The sequence below is a fragment of the Hylobates moloch genome, unplaced genomic scaffold (assembly GCF_009828535.3).
Source record: "Hylobates moloch isolate HMO894 unplaced genomic scaffold, HMol_V3 SCAFFOLD_12, whole genome shotgun sequence".
Taxonomy (NCBI): Eukaryota; Metazoa; Chordata; class Mammalia; order Primates; family Hylobatidae; genus Hylobates; species Hylobates moloch.
In genome coordinates this window covers 8,093,624-8,116,383 of record NW_026652287.1, presented here as the reverse complement: position 1 = coordinate 8,116,383, position 22,760 = coordinate 8,093,624, and the positions used below count along the sequence as shown (strand labels likewise).

General features: G+C 57.6%; 1 protein-coding gene and 1 long non-coding RNA gene across 20 annotated transcripts in view; one reads left to right on the top strand and one right to left on the bottom strand.

Annotated features, from left to right (window-relative positions):
* Positions 1-22,760, bottom strand: part of NCOR2 (nuclear receptor corepressor 2) — a 244,402-nt gene that overhangs the window by 171,699 nt on the left and 49,943 nt on the right. Inside the window, exon 1 of one of the 19 annotated variants that reach the window (XM_058425857.1) lies at positions 22,211-22,300. The exons of the other annotated variants lie outside the window; for them this stretch is intronic. The gene's annotated coding sequence lies outside the window, so the exon portion shown is untranslated. Of the gene's footprint in view, positions 1-22,210; positions 22,301-22,760 lie in introns of those variants that run through there. 19 annotated transcript variants of the gene reach the window in all.
* Positions 17,291-22,660, top strand: LOC131380858 (uncharacterized). The gene is made up of 3 exons (XR_009209099.1): positions 17,291-17,757; positions 19,920-20,018; positions 20,541-22,660. It is a non-coding gene; the product is annotated as an uncharacterized LOC131380858 (long non-coding RNA).

The following is a 22,760-nucleotide window of genomic DNA, read 5'->3' as shown; positions in this document are numbered from 1 at the left end:
GGGCCAGCTCAGGCGGGCCACGGGCCACAGCATGACCTGGGCAAGGCTGTGACCCTGTGCAGGAAGGAGGCTGACACCATGACATGGGGCGGGACTGATAGGAGGTTAGCCAGACGCAAGCTAGGAGGCGGGATTAGGACACAGAGGGCTACACCAGGAAGAGCCAAGGGCAGAATGACAGCCAGTCGGGCCCTGCAGCCTAGGGATAGGTACCCCAAACGGCTCCTGGGGCAGATACTGGAGCCTTCCACGGGAGAGAATCTACTCATGGCCACGCCAGAGGAATAACATGAAGCGGGCTAGCAGCTTTACAGATGGAAAAACAGCCCCACAGAGAAGACACGGCCCAGCCAGGGAGCCACGGGAACCCCTAATCCAAAGCTGCCTTTGCCAGGAAACCCCTAAGCTCCCCCTGCCCCCAACAAGGCTTCTCCCCTTCCTCCACCAGCCACAACTCCACGCTGCCTGCTGGGCTTGCAACAGGGTCCCATCCCAGACCAAGGCCCCCTCCACACTCTCCCCGAACCAGCCCCTCAGAAAAGGTGTGTCCATCGGGTCCTGCCTCATGCAAATCCCTCTCCAGCACCCTGACAACTGCACACACCCCCCAGAGCTGAGGGAAATGCACCCTGGCACCGGGACCCAGCACCTGGATGTGGGCCTCCAATGGTGGAGGACTGAGGCTGCATCACACGAGGTCAGGGGTCAGGAGAAGAAATAGAGCATACCCAGCCCTGCAATTTCATCAGAACACCCCTTCCCCCGACCTGAAGAGGGTAACCGTCCTTCTCCAAGCAGGAATGCCCTGGAGGGGCATTGGGAGGAAGGTTAAGGTTGGGGGCCCTGACTGCCTCCCAGGCCCCACCCCATCTCTCATTAGTGTAGCCTTGACCCTCCCTCCCTCCCCAGGTGCCAGGGATGGTCATGTGACCCGGTCCTGGCCAATCAGAGTCCTGCATGCTTCTGGGCCAGCGACTGGCTCAGGGATGAGCCTGTGACCCAGGAGGAGTCAATGAGAATCTGCCTTGAGACTTTTGCTGCTGGAACCAGGAGAAAAGTGCTCTCTGCTGGGGATCTAAGCTGGGAATGAAAGCCTGGAGCTCTGGGGGCCACCATGCAGCAGGAGCCTGCCTGAGACCCACACCCACTGGCAGGAAGGCAGGGCGAAAGGGCAGTAAGAGCAGGTTGTGTCCGATGGCGGCTGGAGGCAGGTCGAAGCCTGCTCACTTCATTAGGGGAGCCAGGGCGCTCCTTCTGCGCGTTTTGTCTTTGGCAGCCCAAGCTGGGTTTCTGTCACGTGCCACCAAGAGTTCGGGCTCACACAGGGAAAGAAGGAGTCACAGAGGAGGCCACCCTTCAACTGGCTGCTGTCCATCCTTCAAACACAGAAAAGCCAAGGAATTCCAGAGCCAAGACTGACACATCTACCACCGCCTCAGTCCTGCCTGCGTGGGCTTTCCCAGCCCCGAGCCAGGATGTACAGCGCAATTCCCGTGAACATGGGAACACGTCCCGCTCCACCATCACTAAGCTGCGTGGCCTTCGGCAAGTCACTTGCCCTCTCTGAACCACCAAACACGCAGTGTTCCCTAAACATCAGACATTCACGTGCCACGCCTGCGTAGGGACTTTGGTATAGAGATTACCCAGGCCACAGCCATCTAGCCCCAGGCCTGTCACTTTCATTCAGTTAGGCATAACTTTACTTACAAGAGAAGCTTATTATCAGCACAGGTATACAGAAACCCAGTACTATGTGGAATAAATAGGAAGGCATCAGAATCACAAACGTGCTCCCACACACATGAAGACGTCTGTGCATATTCCGACTGCCTAAGTCCTCCTGTGAGGACCCCAGGAAAGGTCAGGTGGCGGACAGCAGGCACTCAGCAGCTCCCAGCACACAGTAAGTGCTCAGCAAACCAGAACGCCTAATACTACTGTCACCAGGACTGCCAATGATGCAGCTGCAGCCCAGTCACCAGTGACGCTGTGATGAGGAGGCAAGGCACAGCTAGCCCTGCCCGGCCCCAAGAGCAATGAGACATCCGTTCTGCCGCCGGAAACAAGAGTCTGGCCCTGGGAGAGAGAACAGCTGTGGCCACCGGGACCCAGCCCTGTTCTAAAATTCTTCTTGCTAGAGCTCGGCTCAAAGTCTGCAGATCCTGGTCATCTCACGCAGCAAAGCAAATTCTATTCCCTTCTCTCTAGGTGCTAGACAGTTCCCAGTCTCTCGGAGGAGATGAGGCCATCACTTCTGCAGGGTGCTGTTCCCGAGGTCTGCCCCTCTTCTAAGGGCACCACGGACAACTTCCAAATTGCTACTGGATTTTGAGTTGCACAAGGTGGCCGAGAGGCCTCATTTACCCACAGCTTTTCTTTCCTCCTTTGCCCAGTGAGATGCTGCCGGGGGGTGACAGGCCCCTGACACATGCTCACCACGGTGCACACGGGCACCAGAGACCAGGGAGGGTGACGCCTTCCTAAATCACCCCGTGGCTGGCTGGCTTTCCACTGCCTGGGATTTACACAGTGCCCACCCAGGAGCATCGGGCTGGAACCTCGGCCCCTCACCTACCAAGGGGTTCCCCCACCAGCCCCCCACCCAGCATCCTCACATGCCAGTGGGGCCTGAACAGGGAACAGCTCCAGTAACTTCGTGCCACCCTCACTCACCATGAGCTTAGGAAACCCAGTTTCCAACCCCTCCCGACCTGAGCCACGTTTCCTGCCAACTCGAAAAAAAACAAATGTTAGGGAAATGGTTTGGCGCTTCCTCAAAAATTTAAACACAGAATAACCATATGACCCACCAATTCCATTCCCAGGCATCCACCCAAAAGAACTGGAAACAGGGACTCAAACAAAACACGGTATGCATGTTCATGGCAACAGAATTCACAGTATAGCCAAAAGGCAGACCCAGTAAAAATTCCAGTCCATCCGTACGATGGAGTATTACTCAGCCATAAAGAGGAACGAAGGACGGCTGTGTGCTATACCACGCGTAACCAGAAAATGTTACGCTGAACCAAAGAGGCCAGACACAAAAGGCCATGAATTGCATGACTCCATGTATATGAAATGTCCAGAACAGGCACATCCACAGAGGCAGAAAGGAGACTGGTGGCTACCAGGAGGGCAGGGTGAGGCAGGAATGGGGCCTGCTAATGGGTACAGGTTTTACAGGGCAGTGATGCAAAGGTTTTGAAACTTGACAGAGGATGCGGGTGCACAGCACTGCGAATAGGGAAAAAAATAAGCTTTGACTTTTCATCAGCAGGTTTGGAAGTGAATGCCAAAAAAAAAAAAATGATGACATCATTTCCTCAAAGATGGGGGCAGGAGAGGATGAAGGAGCCTCTCCAGGATCTCCAGGATCTGGTCCTGGCCAAAGGAGGTTCTGAGGATGGATCCAGGCTGGAGTGGGAATTCAGACACAAACGCCCCATGTCGCCGCTGGGTCAGGCTACGGTGGGGTCAGAAAGGGTGGGTGGCATTCATTTATTGACATACACACTGGGGTCTCTGCTGAGCCCCAGGCTAGCGCTGGGGACTTCTTGTGAACCCGGCGGAGTCCAGGCCCTGGAGGGTCTCAGGCCAGGGGCTCTGCCCAGCCTTGGGGAGAGCCAGGAGATATGAGGAAGAAGAACTTCCAGAAGGTGAAGGAGAGGGGACGGAGAGTGCTCCAGCAGGAGGCGCCACTGAGCAAGAACAGGGAGGTGAGCACCAGCAGGTGGGGGGTAAGCGTGGGCTTGGGGGTGAGCCCCCGCCAGGCGGTGAGCGCAGGCCCACGGGTGAGCAAGGGCCTGGGGCTGAGCACAGGTGCCGTTTATGTTTGAGAAATTCATTGAGTGAATATGGGGGGAAGTGGGGACAGAGTCACTCAGGGCCCCATGGGCCCAGATAAGGATGGATTTTGTTCTCAGGGCAGTGAGGAGCCACAGAAGGTGGTTGCGGGGGAGAGTAAAGGGTCAGAGTGTTTTACGAGCAGGCATCGGAGGGGGGCAAGAGTGGATCAGGGAGACCTGGGGAGGCTCCTGCAAATGTCCAAGAGAGGGGACACTGGGGGATCAGGGCAACAGCGACACAGAAGGGGAAATGGGCAAGTGGGTGAAAGTCAGGAGGGAGGCTGACTCTGCGGGCCGCAGAAACAGCTCGCTGCAGGAGTCCCGCTCCACAGGCCCGCTTCGAGGACCCTGTGCCTGTGGCATACCGAGAGGTGCCTGGGGAACAGCAGGTGCTCAGCCATGCAGAGTCAGCAGGGTCAGGCCTCTGAGGAGAAAAAGACGCTGCCTGGGTGAGGTCAAGGGTCTTGCAGGTCTCAGGAGGCCGGGATACTCAACGGGGACACCAAGGGCCCAAGCAGGCCTCTGCACATCCAAGCCACCAACCACAGCCCCAGGGCCCCTGCTGGCCCCTGAACCAGCTGGAGGAGGGCTGCAGATCCCACGCAGGCAGGTGGAGGGGCTCCCCATGCACAGCTGCAGGGGTCTGTCCCTGGACCATGCCTGCCAGGAGGTAGCAAACATACAAGTGCCCCCGACCCCCACTGCACTCTGCCAGGCAGCACCAGGAGCCAAGTGGGCCACATTCCCTGTTCCCAGCCACTGCGGGCTTTGGTAAGGTTTCCAAATCCACAGCAGAAAGCTCGGGCCGTGAGCTCTGACTGGCCGTCTGCCTTGCTTCCTGCTGGACCCAGAGCCCCTTCCGGTGCCTGGCACACAGTAGGTGCACACTGAATGACTCTGCCCAGCGGAGGTGCATGCCAGCAATGCAGTGATGCCAGAAACCACCACACCTGTGTCCTCTTCCCACCTGGCCGGGCAGAGGCGCCTTTCCGGGAGGCCCTGGAAGCTTCCATGGGGCCTCCCACCCCTACATTCCTCTCCAGCTCCGGCAGGATGAGGCCACACCGGGACACATTCCATAGATTTTCCGTGTCTTGAGCGGCCTGGTTCAGACCTGGGGAGGCTGGAATTACAGCCTCAGGGTGAGGGGCAGGCGGGGGACTGGAGGAGGTGTGGGAGCTATGGGATGTGCCCGGAGCGCTCAGCCGCAGGCGGTGGGGAGGATGAAAGGCTCTCTGCGCCACACGTGCCTGAAATGTTCTGGGAACTAATGGGTGCTGACATTGGAAGAACCTGTGGCAGGTGGGGGAGCCTCGGGATCAAAAACCAGCCTGCCAGGCAGAAAGCGCCCACGGCACAAGCACACACGCACGCACGCACACACACACGCGCGCTCGACAGAGCCCTCTGATACTCTGAGAAGCCCAAGGCACAAAGCCCTCCTGGGGTGGGCGGAACCGTGGCGGGAACACAGGCCGTGCCTCCACTGTCCCAGCCTGGCCCGGCGAAGACAGGCAGGCCCCGGGAGCCCTGCAGCTCGGCCTCGTCAGCCTCCTTCACCGCTCAGCAGGTATTTGCTCCACTCACTGCGGAGTAAGTACCTATTGTGTGACAGCCACCGAGAGGCACGGCACCTGGCACACACCAGGCATATTAGCGCCCTCGGCTGCCCCACCACAGACTGCGTGGCTTCAAGCAACAGAAATGGATTGTCTCACTGTTCTGGAGGCCTCGAGTCCAAATCCAGGTGTCATCAGGGCCCCACGGCCTCTGGGGGCTCTGGGGGAGACCCTTCCTGCTTCCTCGCTCCTCCAGCTCTGGTGGCCCCCGGCAACCCCCAGTGTTCCCTGGCTTGTAGATGCATCGTGCCAATCTCTGCCTCTATCTCCACACGGCCTTTCCACTGCATCTTCTGTCTCTGTGTCTCCCCTTCTTCTAAGGACACCAGTCATATTGGATCTGGGGCCTTCCTTTATCCGGTTGTGACCTCATCTTAACTAATGAGATCTGCAAAAACCCTTTCCAAACAAGGCCGCACTCCCAGGTTCCAGGCGGACATACGTTAAGGGGGAACACTACCTACTCCAGGAGGTGCTCCAGAAATACTTTTGCTCACTGCTGTATCCCCAGAGCCCAGCACACAGTAGGCATCTAATAAATATTTACTAAACAAAACCACTGCAGCCAGCCTGGCCCGAGGAGAAGCCGGCCTGGGGGGAACTCTGGGACAGCAGTTCTGGGATGTGCGCAGGAGACGCTGCCGAGCGCCAGCTCCACAGGTCGGGCTGTTGACACCTTGCGTGTTTACTTTCTGGCATGCAGTAAAAATTGGGGAACTGGCCAAGTATCTGATGGCCACCTTCAGCAGGACTCCTGGCGCAGAACGGATGCTCAGGAATCCAGCCCTGGAGTGAGTCCTGAGATGTGGAAAGCCGGTGGGACGTGGCAAGGGTGCACCTCGCCCAGCCCGGTCCAGAGGGGCCCCCACAGCCAATGCGGAAGGGGGTGAAGAGAGAGCTCCTGCTGCCCGGCCTGGTGGCTCACTCTGTCCACCACGATTTGTTAAGCACCTACTGTGTGAAAGGTGCTGGGGACACAGCGGTGAATTACCGATCCCAAATCCCCCACCTCGTGAAGCTGCCATTCCAGCAGGTGAGACGGGAGTAAGAGGATGGCAGAAGGAGTTAGCACTATAGAGAAAAACAGAACGAGGAAGCGGTGGGCAGGGAATGGGGGTACATTTTGAAAGTGGGCAGTCAGGGGTGCGTCACCAGAGGTGCCTTTTATGCAAAGGTGTTGGGGGGAGGAGGGAGTCCACACAGAAGGCACAGCAGGTGCAAAGGCCCAGAGGCAGGACCGAGCCTGGTGTGTGAGGACACCAGGGAGGCCTGGATGGGGAGAGTCGGGTGAGCGAGGGCATGTGAGGTCACTCTTTCTGGCTGTAGCCAGAAAGCTGGGGTGGTCACTCCAAGGGAGGTAGGAAGGACACAGCTGGTGCACTTTAAACAAGGCTGACGTGCGGTCTCCCATGGCGAGCCTGCCTCTGGCGTCTCTGTGTTCAAAGGACACTGTAGCTGCCCATCTGTCAAGGAGCACTGGGCACAGGTGTCTGAGTGTGGGGCACAGGTAAAAGGGCCCCTGTAACCCTAAATGATGATAGCCACGATCGTCAGGGCCCTGGAGAAACGGGCCTCCATCCATGCACAGCGGCAGGCCTGCAGGAACGAGGCCAGACTCCTTGGCCCTCACTTGGCAGAAAGGTCATTCCACTCCCTAAGGAAGAGCCAGGTACCCAACCCCAGCCTGTCGTTGGCTCTGCCAGAGGGGCTGAGGGTCAAATACTAAGAGCTTAACCCCGGATGCCACCTGCAAGGGTGCAGTCTGCCCTCCAGCTGAGACCAAGGCAAGGTAAACCCATCCCAAACTCTGGTTTCTGACTCATTCTCATCAGAGAATTATTTCAGCATCTGTTATGTGCAAACACTGTACAAGCACAGCTACAGCAGTGACCAAGTCAGACAAAAGGCCCTGCCGACCAGGGCCCACACCCAGTGACAGGTCTGTCCCAGAGGCGGACTCCCCAGCCAGGTGCTCAGCAGGGGGTGGCTGGATGGAGGGAGAGGATGGAAGAGGGATAGAGATGGGAGGATGGAGGAGAAAGGAGGAAGGGAGGGAGGAAAGGAGGATGGATGAATGCATGCATGGATAGAGAAAGGAGGGAAGAAAGGAGGAAGGATGCATGGACGGATGGATGGATGGATGGATAGATGGATTGATGGATGGATGGATGGACAGATGAATGGATGGATAGATGGACGGATGAATGGATGGATAGATGGACGAATGGATGGAATGGACGGACGACGGACGGACGGATGGATGGATGGACAAATGGATGGACAGACAAATGGATGGATGGATGGATGGATGGATGGATGGATGGATGGATGGATGATGGATGGATGGATGGATGGATGGATGGATGGATGGATGGATGGATGCATGGATGGATGCATGGATGGATGGGCAGATGTATGCACAGACTGATCACCAGATGGATATCAACTTAGCTGCTTCATTTTCCGGGGTTTTTCTGGTCTTACATTTCTAACCAATCCCCAGGGCCAAGCATGCCTTCATCCTGCTAATATTCCCAGGCCCTCCCATGTGCCCAGCTCCATGAGGGACACAGAAGGGCACTGTCGCCCTAAGGAACCCCCAAACCCACATAACTGCTCCCCAAGTCCCAGCCTGCTAAGAAGGACCCTAGGGAAAACTGCCTCCAGTCCCAAACCCAGACTCGGTGTGGGAGGGTCTCAACTCCCCCGAGTCCCCCACCTGGCACCACTTCTCCTTTTCCAGCACGAACCAGCACATCTTCCCCCTGAGCTGGGTTTGAGGAGAAAGGCCGAGAGGACTCCAGCCTGGGAATCCTCCTCCCTGACCCTGGGTAGACGTACAGGGTAGAGATATGTTGGCCAAGCTATAGCCAGAAAGCTGGGGTGCCTGGAGCCCGGAATGTCTCGTCAGGTCCCAGACTTGCTCCCTCTCGGCAGTTTCCTGGGACTTGCTTCCTTACCCCAGGGTCAGCTCAGCTAAGCCCCAGAGACCGGCTCTTATAAAGAGGGATTTCACAGGAAACTTAGAATGTCTGGCTTCTCCTCATGAGGGCTGCTCACACATTGTGGGTGGGAGTGTCAGATGTGCAGTGCAGCCACTGTGGAAAACAGTCACTAGGTTAAACCCACAATTACCCCATGACCCAGCGATGCCACTCCTAGCTACACACCCCCAAGGAACTGAAAACTGGTGACAAAACAAACAGAAAGGATTAGAATGCCCACAGCAGCACTATTTACATCAGCCAACAAGCAGAAACAACCCAAATGTCCATCTACTGACAAACAGATTAAACAAACGCAGTCTGTCCATCAATGGACTACGACTCAGCCATGCAAAGGTAAGTGCTGACTCAGCCACAACGCAGATGAGCCCTGAAGACACGGCACAAAGGCAAAGAAACCAGTCAAAACGGCCACGCACGTACTGCATGATTCCATTAATTTCACAGGAGGGGCAGATTCCCAGGACAGAACAAAGGCCCGAGGCTGCCAGGGGTTGTGGGGAGGGAGGAGGGAGAGTGACGGTTTAACGGGTATGGGGTTTCCTTCTGGGAAGATGAAACTGTTTTGGAATTAGACAGAGGTGGTGGTTGCACAACCCGTGAATGTCCTAAATGCCAACTAATTGTTCACTTTAGTATAGCTAAAATGGTATCTTTTGTATGTATTTTACCACACAATCGTTTGACGGGGGAAACTGAGGTTCCAGCCATGGCTGGCTGGAAGTGGGCAGAGGCTATCTACACCAGATGGGCTCGGCTTTCCCTATTCACCACGTCCCCTCCTACTCAGCTACCTTTGTTTACATGCCCTGCCTGGCTGGTGGGACTCAATGGGGCAGGTTCAGTCTGTCCTCTCCTGAGCCTTCAGCTCCCGCCTCTACTGTCACTTCCTTGGAAACTTCCCCCAACCCCAAGGGGGCCCCCCTGGTGCCACGGCCCGCTCCCCCTGCCGCTCCCATGGACTCGGCCCCCCTGTGCCACAGCCACCTGTTTACCGCTGTCTCCCCCACCAGGCAGGGCTCCTCCTCGGCAGTTTTAGCCGCACCTGTAGGAGTAGGAGCTATGGAGGCTGTGGGCTGAGTCATGGGCCCCTCGGTCACTGAAACAAGCCAGTGCCCTCTCAACCAAGCCACCTCCTGTGGACACACTGCCATTCCAAAGGGCTCCCACATGCTGATCAATTCCAAATCCCAACTCTGCCACTCCCGCAGCTGTGTGACCTTGGGTGAGGTCCTGACCTCTCTGAGCTTCACTTGGAAAGATTCACTGGAAAAAAGAGCTACGAGAATCTTGGTGCAGTTCTTGGCCCACAGAAGGGCCCCCAGAAGGAGAGCGTGGCTGTTACTGCCCTCTGCCACGCCAACCACTCGGGGGAAGGAGGCAGGTGATGGCGATGATGTTAACCAAGCCAGGCCCTATGGCTATCCTCACCTTGCAGATAGGCAAACTGAGTCTGGGAGGAGCCCGTGATTCTCAAGCAAGCCCAAATGCCCCAGCCCATTATTTCTGTCTCGCCAGTGCCACGTCCTGCTCCTGCTTCCAGGGGAAAATAGGCCAGGTGCAAAACCCACCCCCAGCACCAGCCCCATCTCTCCCCTCCTCTAGAGAGGCTCCTCGGCCACTGGGAAAGCCTCTATCATTCCCCACGTTCTGCTTCAAGCCCCCCAGCTTCCCCATTCCTGCACCCCTTCACCCCAGGCTCAGCGGGCCCCACCTCCACTCCAGGCCACATTTATCTCATGCCAACACCAGAGGCAGCAGACGCTGCAGTTCCACTCATCAAACACAATTCGCCCCACTGAACAGATCAGAAAACTGAGGCTGGGAAAGGTGAACTGACTTGCCCAAGGCCACACAGTCAGGATACGGGTGTCCAAACCCCGGCCCTTCCCACAGCCCTGCCAGCCCAGGCGCCCGCCCTCAGTGAACAGAAGGGAAGTGGCCGGAGCCTCCGAGGAGGCCCGTTACTGTTTCCAATTTAATTGGAGCGTTCGTGTCCGCTGGACGGCAGCCAGCTCGGCCCTGCTCCCCCGCCACGGCAAGGTCTGCTCAAAATCACTTCCTCCTCCCCTCCTTTTTTTTTTTTTTTTTTTTTTTTGTTTCCATTTAATTTTAAAAGGAAGAGAGGGAGATAAACCACAGCAGGACAAACCCTCCCTGCACTCCAGGTTCCTTGGGCTCCACCCGAGAAGCCCTGCACGGGGAGCGGCCCTCCCCGCTTGGGTATTTCACAAACATTACGCTTGGTTCTGCCGCCTCTTCCTCATTAAGTTCCGGGCGCCCCAGGAGGGCCGTGTTTTCCATTAGACCCATCTCCTCCATCTGGCCTTCCCAACAGCAATCTTTGCAGAGGGAAGTGAGGAGACAGAGAGGAGGCTGGTGTCTGGGCGGTGGGGAGGGAGACGCTGGCACCAGCTGTGTAACCTGGGCAAACCACTTAACCCCGTGCCCCTGGGCTGTGACGGCGGGAGAGAGGGAGGCCATGCCAGAGCGGGGCTCAGGGAGCTGGGTGGCTGGGCTGGGGCTGGGCTCCTGGTCAGCACCTGGAGAGGCGGCGGGACCCGGGGTTTCTAAAGGATGCGGGTGGGGTTGGGGTCCTGGGTCTTCGTCCGTTTTGCTTCATGGCCAAGAATGAACCAACAACCCCAGACTGCATGGAACACAGCTCCTGACATTATGCTGAGTGACAGAAGCCAGACACAAAAGGACAAACACTGTGCGATTCCACTTGTAGGAGGTGGCCAGAGTCACTGAATTCATAGAGACAAAAAGGGAAATGGTTGGGGCCAGGGGCTGGGGAAAGCGAGGAAGGCGGAGTTACTGTTTGACAGATACAGCGACTAAGTTTTGCCACATGAAAAGTGCTGGAGATTCGTTGCTCAACAATACGGATATTCTTAACACTACTGGATTACCTACTTACCAATGGCTGAAGGTAAATTTCACATTATATGTATCTACCACAATTTAAAATTAAACACCTCCTCCAGGGAGGCCTCCCTGATTGCTAGTGTTGTGCTTGTGTTGTTCTGTGGCGGCTCCAAAGGCTCAGGCTGCCCCCATAAAAGGCAAAGTGTTGCCAGTGGCCCTGGCACTCAGCAGGCCCTCAGAGCCAAGTGCAGCATGCGTCCTGTGCCCACCTCACCTCAGGACCCCATGACGCCACAGGGCATGGCTGGGCCTGCTGGGCAGCGACTTGCACCTCTGATCCCTGGGAAGTGCCCGATAAGCTGAGCTCTCCCCTTGCCAGCTGCCTCCAACCCAGGTGGCCTCAAGGCCCGGGCCCAGGGAATTAAAAGGGCCCAGGTCCAGGGAAGGGCTGACTGCTTCAGAGAGGCCCCTGGACCCCGAAACTCGAGGCCAGGGCCAGAGAGCCCCTCTCTCTGCCCACCAGTCTGCAGTCTCTGTCCCACCCGCTCATGTCCATGCCCAGACCCCGAGTGTGAAGGCGGCCTCCCCAAGGTTCCCACCGACTTCCCTGCCTCCAACATCTGGCAAACACATCCACAGCTGTGCAGCTGCCGGAAACACCTCCTCCCGCTTCTCCTCCATGCACGCAGGCCCTCAAGGATGGCTTTCTGAGGAATTTATGGGGTCGCCCCTAGTATTTCAGGGCAGATCCCTGGAGGCATCCACCACATGTGAATGAGGACAAATGTTTCTGCTGCTAAGAATAGCTGTGCCAGCAGCAGCGTCCAGGGCGACGGAGCCCACCCACTCAACAAGGGCCCCCTCCTGCCTCCCCAACCCCTCCCAGCCCCCAGCAACTGGCCAGGCTGGACCGACCACAAAGGGCCTGGCTGGGAGGACCCCACTGCCTCCTGGAATCCCAGGCCAAACGGGAAGAATCCACTTTACATCAGCTCTGTCCAGTGCTCGGAAGTGGACGCATCTGGGCCATTCAATTACCCCAGGGGCACTGATCAATAAATGTCTGATGATGAGACAGTGATCAAGAACCCAAAAGGTCCTATGGCCCCTGCAGCCAGGAGCTCAGACAGTAAACAAATGCTTCAGCGCCCAGGAGTGGTGACAGCTGACGCGAAGAGTCTACCTGGGATCAGATAATCCACCCGAAGAAAGGCAGGGACAAAAAGCAAGAGGAGAGCTGTGGATACCCAAGACCCTGCCAGAACACAAGGGCCCAGGCAGGCACCGCGCCGAGGGGAGGGGCCCGCAGGAAGGGGGTGACCACAGCTCAGCCCCAGCCACCACTGAGCAGAGGCCCAGACCCTGATGGAACACAGGGGGTCCACAGCGTCCAGATCTTTCCAGCAAAGCCAAGAAGCCCAATTGTGAGACATCTCCCAATATTTCTAAAAAAACACTGACTACAAAACCAACCCAATAAATCAGTCCGACAGCCAAATACAGCCGAGGGGCTGCCAGGACGTGACCTGTGGCTTATGACGTGGTCACTGGACGCCACAAGAGAGGTGAGGGAAGGCTGGGGAGCTGAAGCGGGGTGATGGGGGGACAGGAGGCGGAGCGCCAGCAACGGCTTGGAGGGGGGACCCAAGAGGCCCTCAACTATTAAATATAACGGGAATGAAACATACCCAGTGACTCATTGGCGCCACCCCCTCCACCCCAATGGGACACACACTGGCCATGAAAGGCAGGCCAGGCAGGGACCCCAACCTGGCCCCATCTCCAACACAGGGAGCAAGACACAGTGTCTCTGCCCACCCGGCCCCACTCCGTGCATGCCACACCCCAATTTCCCTGGGCAACTACCCCCCCTGCACCCTCAGTCCTGGGGTCTCAGGGAGGCTGACCCAGCCCTCCAGCCAAAGTGGCACTGGCTTTGGTGGGGAGGAGGGGTGGGGCTTAACTCTGAACTCTCAAGCTGAGGCAACCAAACTCATTCCCATGATATTTGCTGGAATACTGGGAACAAGAAGCTGTCCTTCCACTGGCGCCACTGAACTGCAGTTATTAGTCTCAGGCATCAGGGACTGAAAGTGGGGAGCACCTGGATCCCACTGTGCCTGAAGCTTCCCTGAGGTTTTTTAGTTACTTGAACTATTTGTGCTAAATGCAGGAGGCAGAGGGAGTCTGTCCATTGCAACCAAGAGACCTAAGATAGCAACCCTCCTACAACACAAACTCTCAGATAGGATCTCCCTGGAATCAGATCTCTTCCACCCGCTAGGTCCCTCATCCACGTAGGTGGGGACAGGTCCAAAGCCAGCCAAGAGGAGGCCAGAGAAATGGAATGGGAGACCCAGGCCAGACTCAGTGTAGGGGGAAGGGGCCATGCAGGAGCCTGGGAGAGGCCTGTCCTGTGTCATCCTGAAGGGAGAGTGGGCGGCTCCCAGTCCCTTCCTGAGCTGTCAGTGGCTCTCATGGGTCAAGGAGCAGGCGGCAGCTTTGCAGATGAACACTGCCCAGCACAGCCCAGCTCTGATCTGGGTCACTTCTCAGAGGCAGGCACACCCCCCGACGGCCGCCCCCCGCAGTAACCTGAGCCTCCGGACCTCGGTTTCCGGAGGAACATCACGATCTCTCTCGGAGGGAATGTCTGCTAGCCACGCCGCAGAACCGAATGTGCTGATAAACCTAGGCCAGGTTGAGCAAGCCCGGGCTGCTCCCACCAGGCCAGAAAAAAGAGGCATTGTCTGCAGCCAGGAGCCACCACATGGGCTGTACCCATGGGCATGTCTTGGGGCCATCCCTGCCAGGCCTTCAGTTTCCTGGGTTGTAAAACAAGTGGCTGCTCCAGGCCTCGGGGGCAGCCAAGGCCTCAACCTGGAGCAGGTGGCGACCCCAAGCCCCCACCCCACAGGCACTAATGCACCCCAGCTCCGCTTCTCCTCCCGACCTCCATGGGGCCATGTGCTTGTTACAGCTCCCATGTCCCAGGCGGAAGACTGAGGCTATTTGCACAGGGAGGAGGAGGGCAGAGGGAAGATGAGCAAATGCCACTTCCATCTTCCAGGCTGCTACACTGAGCAGCCACAGGAGGGAACACCTCACAGCCACTGGCACAGCCAGTCCCCAACACAACACTTGGTGGCACCAACTCCTTCCATCACAGTGCCCCCCGTGAGGGATTCTGTTATCATCCCCATTCTACAGCTGGAGAGACTGTGGCACAGAGAGGCCGAGCAACTCGCCCAAGGTCACACAGCCAGCAAGGGCACAGCCTGGATGCAAACCCAGGCGAGCCACCTCCTGTGTCCAGCTCACCCACTGTATCCTGGGACCCTGTCACCGGCATACCCATGCCTGCTGCTCAGGCTGGAGAGACTGTCATCTCTCCCACCAGGCTGGAGCCAGGCCTTGCAGGCCTCCCATCTCATGTCCCTGCTCACAAGACCAGGCCAGGGCCTGCCAGCCAGAGGTGCCCATGGGCCGCCGCAGACAGGCTGTGGGCATCTCCATGTCCACTTGAGAGCCTGCTGCACACCGTCTACCCTGGGCCCAGGAGGAGACGAAAGCCCACATCCTCACTCCCTCACGGCCCCAGCTCCATGACCTCCCTCATCAGAACCCGGAATCTGGACTCCAACCTGTCCTGCTTCACTTCCTCTTCCCCCCACAGCCCCAAACACAAGATCCATGAAGCAAGAGTCACACCTTTGTGTCCCCCAGAGTCCCAGCACACTGCACATGGCAGGCGCTCAATAAATGCTTGCTGAATGCATGAACATGCTAAGAGCAAAATCACAGACGTGGAGCTGAAGCTCAAAGACCAGTCTGCAAACAGAGAGACTGAGGCCGAGAGCACAGACAGGGTATGCTTAAAGCCCAGATTTCAGGGTGCCACCTACACCGGGCCAGGTCCATCAAAGGCAGCCGAGTGTCCCAAATATCAGGTAACTGACCCCAGGTCCACACAGCCAGCCAGCTCCACTCCAGGTCTCCATGTGGCCGAGAACTCTGATCCCCACTCCTGGAAGCCCCAGTGCCAGCCCCCGTGGTGAGACTGTAAGGCCGTCACTGCCACTAAGGAGCTGTGTGGCCTCCGCCAAGTAGCCTGCCCTCTCTGGGCCTAGTTTCTCCATTTGTCAAGGGCACCCGGCAAACCTGGGGCTTGCTGGGGGATGAGTGCAACCTGGATTCTGCGGGAGTCACCAGACGCGTGGGGAAATGGCGTCTGGGCCCTGGGGCAAAACCAGGGTAGAATCCGAGAGCCTCCTGCCTCTGGGTCCTGTCCCCTTAGCAGGGCTGTCTGAGGGGACAGCAAACAGCAGGCGGCAGGTGGGGTCTAGGGCCTTGTGGATTTGGTTCTCGGCAAGAAAGGCAGGTTCAAGCAAGGCGTCCTTCCTGGAAAGTCCAGACTCCCCGAACGGGGCTTCATGCACTCCCAGGCACAAAGGGGTTCTCGGCCACCCAAACTTGTCCTGCACCCTCAGGCTTGGAGTGGGGAACAGTACCAACCCCCGCCAGGGCCAGTTCCCCACCTCCAGAGACTGGCGTCGCCAGCTGTGTTCATTTCCCAGGGCTGCCATAAAAATGACCACAAACCAGGAGACTTAAAACAATAGTGATTTATTTTTATTTTTTTATTATTTTTTGACAGGGTCTCACTCCGCGGTCCAGGCTGGAGTGCAGTGGCACAATCATGGCTTACTGCAGCCTTGACCTCCTGGGCTCAGCTGATCCTCCTGCCTCAGCGTGGCACTACAGGCATGCCGCCACCACGTCCCGCTAATTTTTGTGCTTTTTGTAGAGACAGGGTCTCGCCACGTTGCCCAGGCTGATCTTGAAATCCTGGGCTCAAGTGATGCGCCCACCTCAGCCTCCCAAAGTGCTGGGACTTACAGGCGTGAGCCACCTCGCCTGGCCAACGACAGCAATTTATTCTCTAACAGTTCTGGAGGCCAGGAGTCCAAAATCAAGGCATCAGCAGGACCCCACTCCCTCCAGAAGCTCAAAGGGAGGCTCCTTCCTGCCTCTTCCAGATGCTGGTGGCTCCAGGCATTCCTTGGCTTGTGGCTTCAGCCCTCCAATCTCTGCCTTCATCTTCCTGTAGCTCATGTAGTCTTGCTCTCTCCTCTTCTGTCTCTTCTAAGGACACTGGTCTTTGGATTCAGGGCCCACCTGGGTAACCCAGGATGAGCTCATCTCAAAACACATCTGCAAAGACCCTTTTATCAAATACGGTCTCTCTTTGACAGGGGCTGGGTTACTAGGACATGCACCCACCTCTTGGGGGAATCACCACTCACCCCACTCCACCAGCCCCCACCTTTTCTGACATTGCCCATTTCCTGAAAGCTCACTCCCTGCCTAGCTCTGAGCCCAAGCCCCAGTGGAACCCCATGAAGCAGAGGGGGAAACAGAGGAACAGGGAGTTCAGCTGATGCCCGGGGGACCAAGTGGGGCCAAGGTTTGAACCTGGCTTTCCGAGTGGCCCCAACACAGTAGCCGCTGGGCATGGGCCTCCCTCCCGTTTACAGGAAACAAGGGACTCTCACGCCCACGCCTCTCGGCCAAGGGCCAAGCTGGCAGTGAGTCACCCCCACTCCATAGGCCAAGAAGAAGCTTGAAGCAGCTCATCGAGGGGGACCAGACAAACGGTGGGGCCAGGGAGGGCTTCCTGGAGCCTCAGCTTGCTCCAGTGTCAACAGGGGAGCAAATCCCACCTCCCGCTGCTCTCTCGGGAGGACTCAGCGAGACCCTGGAAGGAGATAGCTTGGCACGCAGGCCCCTGGCAATCACCACCTCCCTGGTTATTAGCAGGCCTGGCCCGGCCCACACAGCTGCCCACCCAGCCTCTGAGCCCAGCCACAGAAAGGGCCCATTATGACATCACAGGCCAGGAATTATGTTATTAGCCTGGGAAGGAGGCTGGCCTCAGGAACAAAGGGCTCATTGTCATGCAAATGAACGACTCTGGAGGAAGGGGGCGGTTCCTCCACTCTGGGGTGCCCCTCCTGCCCTCTAACTTCTAAGCCACACTGGAAACCGACCCCCAACCTTCAGAAGCGTGGGCATCTCTGGGCCTCTGCTCTGGGCTCAATGAGGCACTCTCTCAGCCTGGGAAACAGGCCCCTCCCAGTTCTGAGCCAGATCCCCAGAAAACAGGACCCGCCTCAGAAGACAGGGATAGTAAGAGGGACTTTTGGGGATAAAACAGGATGATCCCCTTAACATGCGAAACATGACCTTGAGCGAAGAAGCAACTGCCTTGGAAATGCCATTCACTTGGTAATACTGCAGGCCTGCTGCTGTGTGTCTTTGAGCAAGCTGCCTACCCTCTCTGTGCCTTATCAGGAGAGGGTGACTCTGTGCCCCCTTTACAAGGCTATGGGAAGGACACAATGAACTAAGGTATGTGGAATGCTCACCTCGCCTTGGTCCTCAACACACAAGGCTGAGGCTGTCGGCACCCCTCCCCCACTCCCCGTACCTACAGCATCCCTGGGTTCCTTCTCATGACTGTATCTAGGAGGGGTAGCTCTCTTGGGATGCTTGGTGGGTACCCCAGGGGCAGTCAGAGAAAAAGCGTGAGAACTTTTCCCGGTTTTCCAAATCATCCCCCAAATGCAGGGCCTACTTCCCCAGAGAAGCCCCATTTATGAGGAGGGGACAGTCTGAGGCCCCATGGGGGACACTGAGTCAGGCACAATTGTCTCCTAAGTGCCTGCTACATACCCAGTGCTGGGGACACAGCGGTAACCAAGATGAACAAAATCCTGGATGGAGGGGTGCTGGAGTGTGAATGTTTATGTCCCCCCAAAATCTGTATGTTGAGACCTAATCATCACGGGATGATATCAGAGCGTGGGGCTTCTGGGAGGTGATGAGCTGTCCTGAGTGGGATTGGTGCCCCCGGAAAGCCGCCCTGCCCCTCTTCCTGGGAGAAGCCACCATCTATGAACCAGGAAACGGGCCCTCCTCCCATGTGACACCAAATCTGCCAGCGTCTTGGTCTTGGGCATCCAGCCTCCAGGACTGTGAGCAATAAAGTTCTATTGTTTGTGAGCCACCCGGTCCAAATAGACTAAAACAGGTGGGGACAGGGGTGATGGGCATACAGCAGACCCTGGTGGCGACTGTGTTACAAGGAGCAGTGAAGGTGTCACAGGGAGTCACAACCCGACATCAGGCCTCTCTCAGGAGGTGCCATTAGCAGAGGCCTATATCAGGGAGGCTGAAGGTCTCAGGAAAGGGTGTTCCCAGAAGAGGTTACGGCCAGGCCCGGTGTGGGGGCTCAGGCCTGTAATCTCAGCAGTTTGGAAGGCCGAGGAGGGTGGATCACTTGAGGTCAGGAGTTCAAGACCAGCCTGGCCAACATGGCAAAACCCTGTCTCTACTCAAAATACAAAAATTAGGCATGGTGGCGTGTGCCTGTAGTCCCAGCTACTCAGGAGGCAGGAGAATCGCTTGAACCTGAAAGAAAGGTGGCCACAGCTCTCCACAGCTCTGCACTCCAGCCTGGGGGAGTGAGACTTTGTCTCAAAAAAAAAAAAAAAAAAAAAAGTGGTTATAGCCAGCGCAAAGGTCCTGAGGCAGGCCCATGATCAGGGGCCCCAAAGAACAGCAAAGAAGAGGCTCATGAGGCTGGATGCCCCCAAACCCTATCCCACCCCTGTCCCTCCAGACCCTAAGCTACAACCCATGCCCATGGGACACAAGCCTCCACCACGCCACTGTGATGTCAGGAACGCCCTTACAGCAGCTCAGTCGTGGGGCCCCCACAGGCCCTGCAAGCACCGCTTGTCACCCAGCCTGGGATGCTCTGGAGCCCTCTGTGATCCTGAGGCACAAAGCAAACCCTGTCTGGACCCCCTGGGATGTCCAAGGGACCAAGCTCAGTTACAGGCCAGCGTCATGGGGGAGTACTCTACTAAAAATACAAACATTAGCTGGGCTTGGTGGCATGCGCCTGTAGTCCCAGCAACTTGGGAGGCTGTGACAGGAGAATCGCTTGAACCCAGGAGGCCGTGGTTGCAGTGAGCTGAGATCGTGCCACTGCACTGCACTCCAGCCTAGGTGACGGAGTGAGACTCGGTTTCAAAAAAGAAAAAAAAAAAAATCTCAAGATCCCAGGATCCTGTGTGCCCTTCACCCGGCCTCCCCCAAGAATAACATCCTGAGACGACGACAATTCATCATCTGTTTCATAACTACGAAGGCAGCATGGATATAGCCAGCTGTATACAGATTGCAGCAGTTTCCAATGCACTCACTTGTGTGAGTGTGTGTGTGTATGTGCGCATGTATCTGTGTGGGTGTCTGCATGTGGGTATGGGTGTGTGTGCACGAGTGTGAGTGTGCATATGAGGGTGAGTGTGCATGTGAGTATGCGTGTGCATGTCCGCGAGTGTGAGTATGCATGTGCATGTTCGTGTGACTGTGTGTATATGGTGTGTATGTTCGCGAGTGTGCATGTGAGTATACGTGTGGGTGTGTGCAAGTGTGCATGTGTGTGTGCATGTGAGTGTGAGTGTGCGTGTATTTAGTTCTATGTGTTCTTATCACATGTGCAGACTCCAGTGATCACAACCGGTCCATGCTGAGCTGCCTCGTCACAAGGGCCCCTGTGCTGACTTCTCTTCTGAACCTCACCCAGGACTCTTCTCCACCAGGTAGGAAAATCGAGTCCCTGAGGACTTTGGCAAAGGTCAGGGGCAGCCACGACACAGCTCTGTGGCCAACCCAAGTGGACACCAAGGCCTTGGGGGTGACAAGGGGACATGGATGAGCACACCCCCACCTTCGGAGGCCATTCTTGAGGTCCCAGGAGAGGCCCCATGACAATGAGACAGCGGGCAGCTGGCATGGGGGGCCTGGACGCCCAGGGAACTCCCCACTGGCTCCTGCTGGCCCAAGAGCGGAGGCCCTGAGCCAGTCACTGGCCCAGCATCCGGTGTCACTTACAAACACAGGACGGCTGCCACCTTCCGCAGGAGAGCTGGCCCTCCCGCCCCAGTCCCCAGGCCACACCAGGCACTGTGGGGGGGTGCCTGGCCTAGGGCTGGCACGGAGGGGCTCAGGCTGAGTGGGAGACGGGGCAGAACAGGCAGGCATGGGGGGAGACCTGGGGACCCCAAACAAAGGCAGAGCCTGGGAAGCACCCACTCAGCCTACCTCCCATTATCTGGGCCCAGGTTTCTACAAAACATGAGAGCTCTCTGCAGAGAAGAAAAGAAAAATGGACGGAACTCGAACTTAAATCCAACCTTGTGGTTACAATTACGGAGGCCCACCCAGGCCAGCATGTGCGGACCCCTTCAGGCTTCTCTCGGGCTCTCCCAAGACACACCGGCAGGCTGCAGTGCTACCACTGTGGTAAAGGACAAGGAAACTGAGGCTCTGTGGGATTCCAGGACTTGCCCAAGGTCACACCATCCTTGAGGGCTGGAGCCGGGACTGGAACCTCAGTCTGGCCACAACTTCATAAACACCATCGCCCTGAGATGCTGAAATCCCAGGGGCCCCCCACCCTCAGACCAGGTGCGGGTATTGTCAGCATCGAGAAAACCAAGTGCCAGTGAATTATCAACTGTGAGCCCATTATGAGCCAGAAGGCAGGTTGCATTCACTCCCTTAAGCCATACAGCCTATGAGGTGGGGAAAGATGCAACATCCATTTGCCAGATGGGAAAACTGAGGCTCAGAGACAGTAAGTGACTTGCCCAAGGTCACACAGCCAGGAAGTGTCCAACCAGGACAGGAACCCAGGCAGTCTGCCCCGTGTTCCCCCTAAAACTGCAGCTCCTTCTCCCGTCAGTCCCATACTTGTGTAGACCCCACTGTTGCCCCATTTTACAGACGAGGAAACTGAGGTCTGCAAAGGGGAGGTGACATGCCCAAGGTCACACAGCATAGAGAGGACGGAACCAGGACTCAAACCCAGGTCTGTGGCAAAGGAGCAACACTGCCTGGAAGCCCAACCCCCTCCCCTCCCCAGCCTGGGCTCGGAGGTCCCCAGGAGCCATTCCCGCCACCTCCCTATGGCTGCGGCGCACCCAGACCTCAGGACAAATCACTCCCTCATCCCCCCGGCTTGCAACTAAAGGCTCCTTGTGAGCTCGGGAAGCCCTTCCAACTTTCCAGTGTTTATCCCGGCTCCTCGCTGCCAAGTCCCTGGGCAAGCCTGGGCCGGTGGCGCTGATTTCAAACCAGACATGGGCACCGAGCCAAGCGCCACCTCGGTGGGGAGCCGGGCGCCGGGGCCAGGCTGCAGCGCTGCCTGCACCTGGCTCTCCCCTGCCTGAGCCCACCCCAGAGCCCCAGGGCAGAGCCTCGGGAGCACCCACGATCACATGCCCTCCTGAAGTCAACTCCGGGAACAGAAGCCCCCTGAGCCCCCAAGGCTCGCCATGCTCCCCCCCAGGGACGCCGGATGTGCACCGAGGAGAGGAGCACAGTGCCCACCCGGGTCCCCTCCCACGCGGGTCGGCCAAAAAGCCTCACCCCAGCCTGCCCGGCCAGTGCCTCCGAGCGCTCTTTTCCGTGACTGCAGCAAGTTTGTCCGATAAGACAGCCCTGCCCACCATCCCGCTGAGCTCAGGGCCGATGACACTGCACTGCCAGGGGAGGGTCCGGCTGCCCCCACTGGCTGACCTGTGGCCACTCGGCCCCCAGCCCTGGCCCCCACCTCCAGCGACAGAACTGGGGCTCTTTCCAGATGAATTCCTCGGCCCCCAACCAGCGCCCCTGCACAGAGCCTGCAGGCCACAGCCCCCCACCCCAGTCTGCGCCCACCTCCCCCGGCAGGGGTGACCCAGCCACACTGCACCTCCCTGCCCACTCCAAGCCCGGTGACTTCTCTTACCCGAGCACATGACCAACCTCGCTCACGTCAGCTCCAAACACAACTTGAAGTAACTCTCCCACAAGAAAAAAAAAGAAAAAGAAAAAGAAAAAGTGCCAGCCAGCGGGCCAGCGGAGTCCACACACACAGGCTGTGCTGCCGGCTTCCAGGAGGCACACCGCAGCCAACATCAGACCCATCCTTCCCCCAGGATGACACCCGCAGAGGGGCGGCCCCAGAGGGCGGCCTCACCTTCCCGCGAGACTACAGCTCCCATCCCGGCCCGGGAGGCCCTGCAGGGCCAGGCCAGGCCCCCCAGGCTCCCAGCCCGATGCCCCCCAAACCTGGGCAGGCCAAGGCCCACCAGCGACAAGTGGTGGGGCTGCCTGACCCCACGGCTGGGCCGCGAACGAGACGTCGGGCCTCCAGCGATCCGTTCTCGCCTCTGCCACTCCGGGCCTATAAACACAGGGAATTACATAAGTCCACTCCTCTTGTTTGGAAGCCAAAAGTACGAGCTTTTTCTCCCAGCCTTGGCAGTAAGTAATAATTCCTCATCGCCATGGTAACC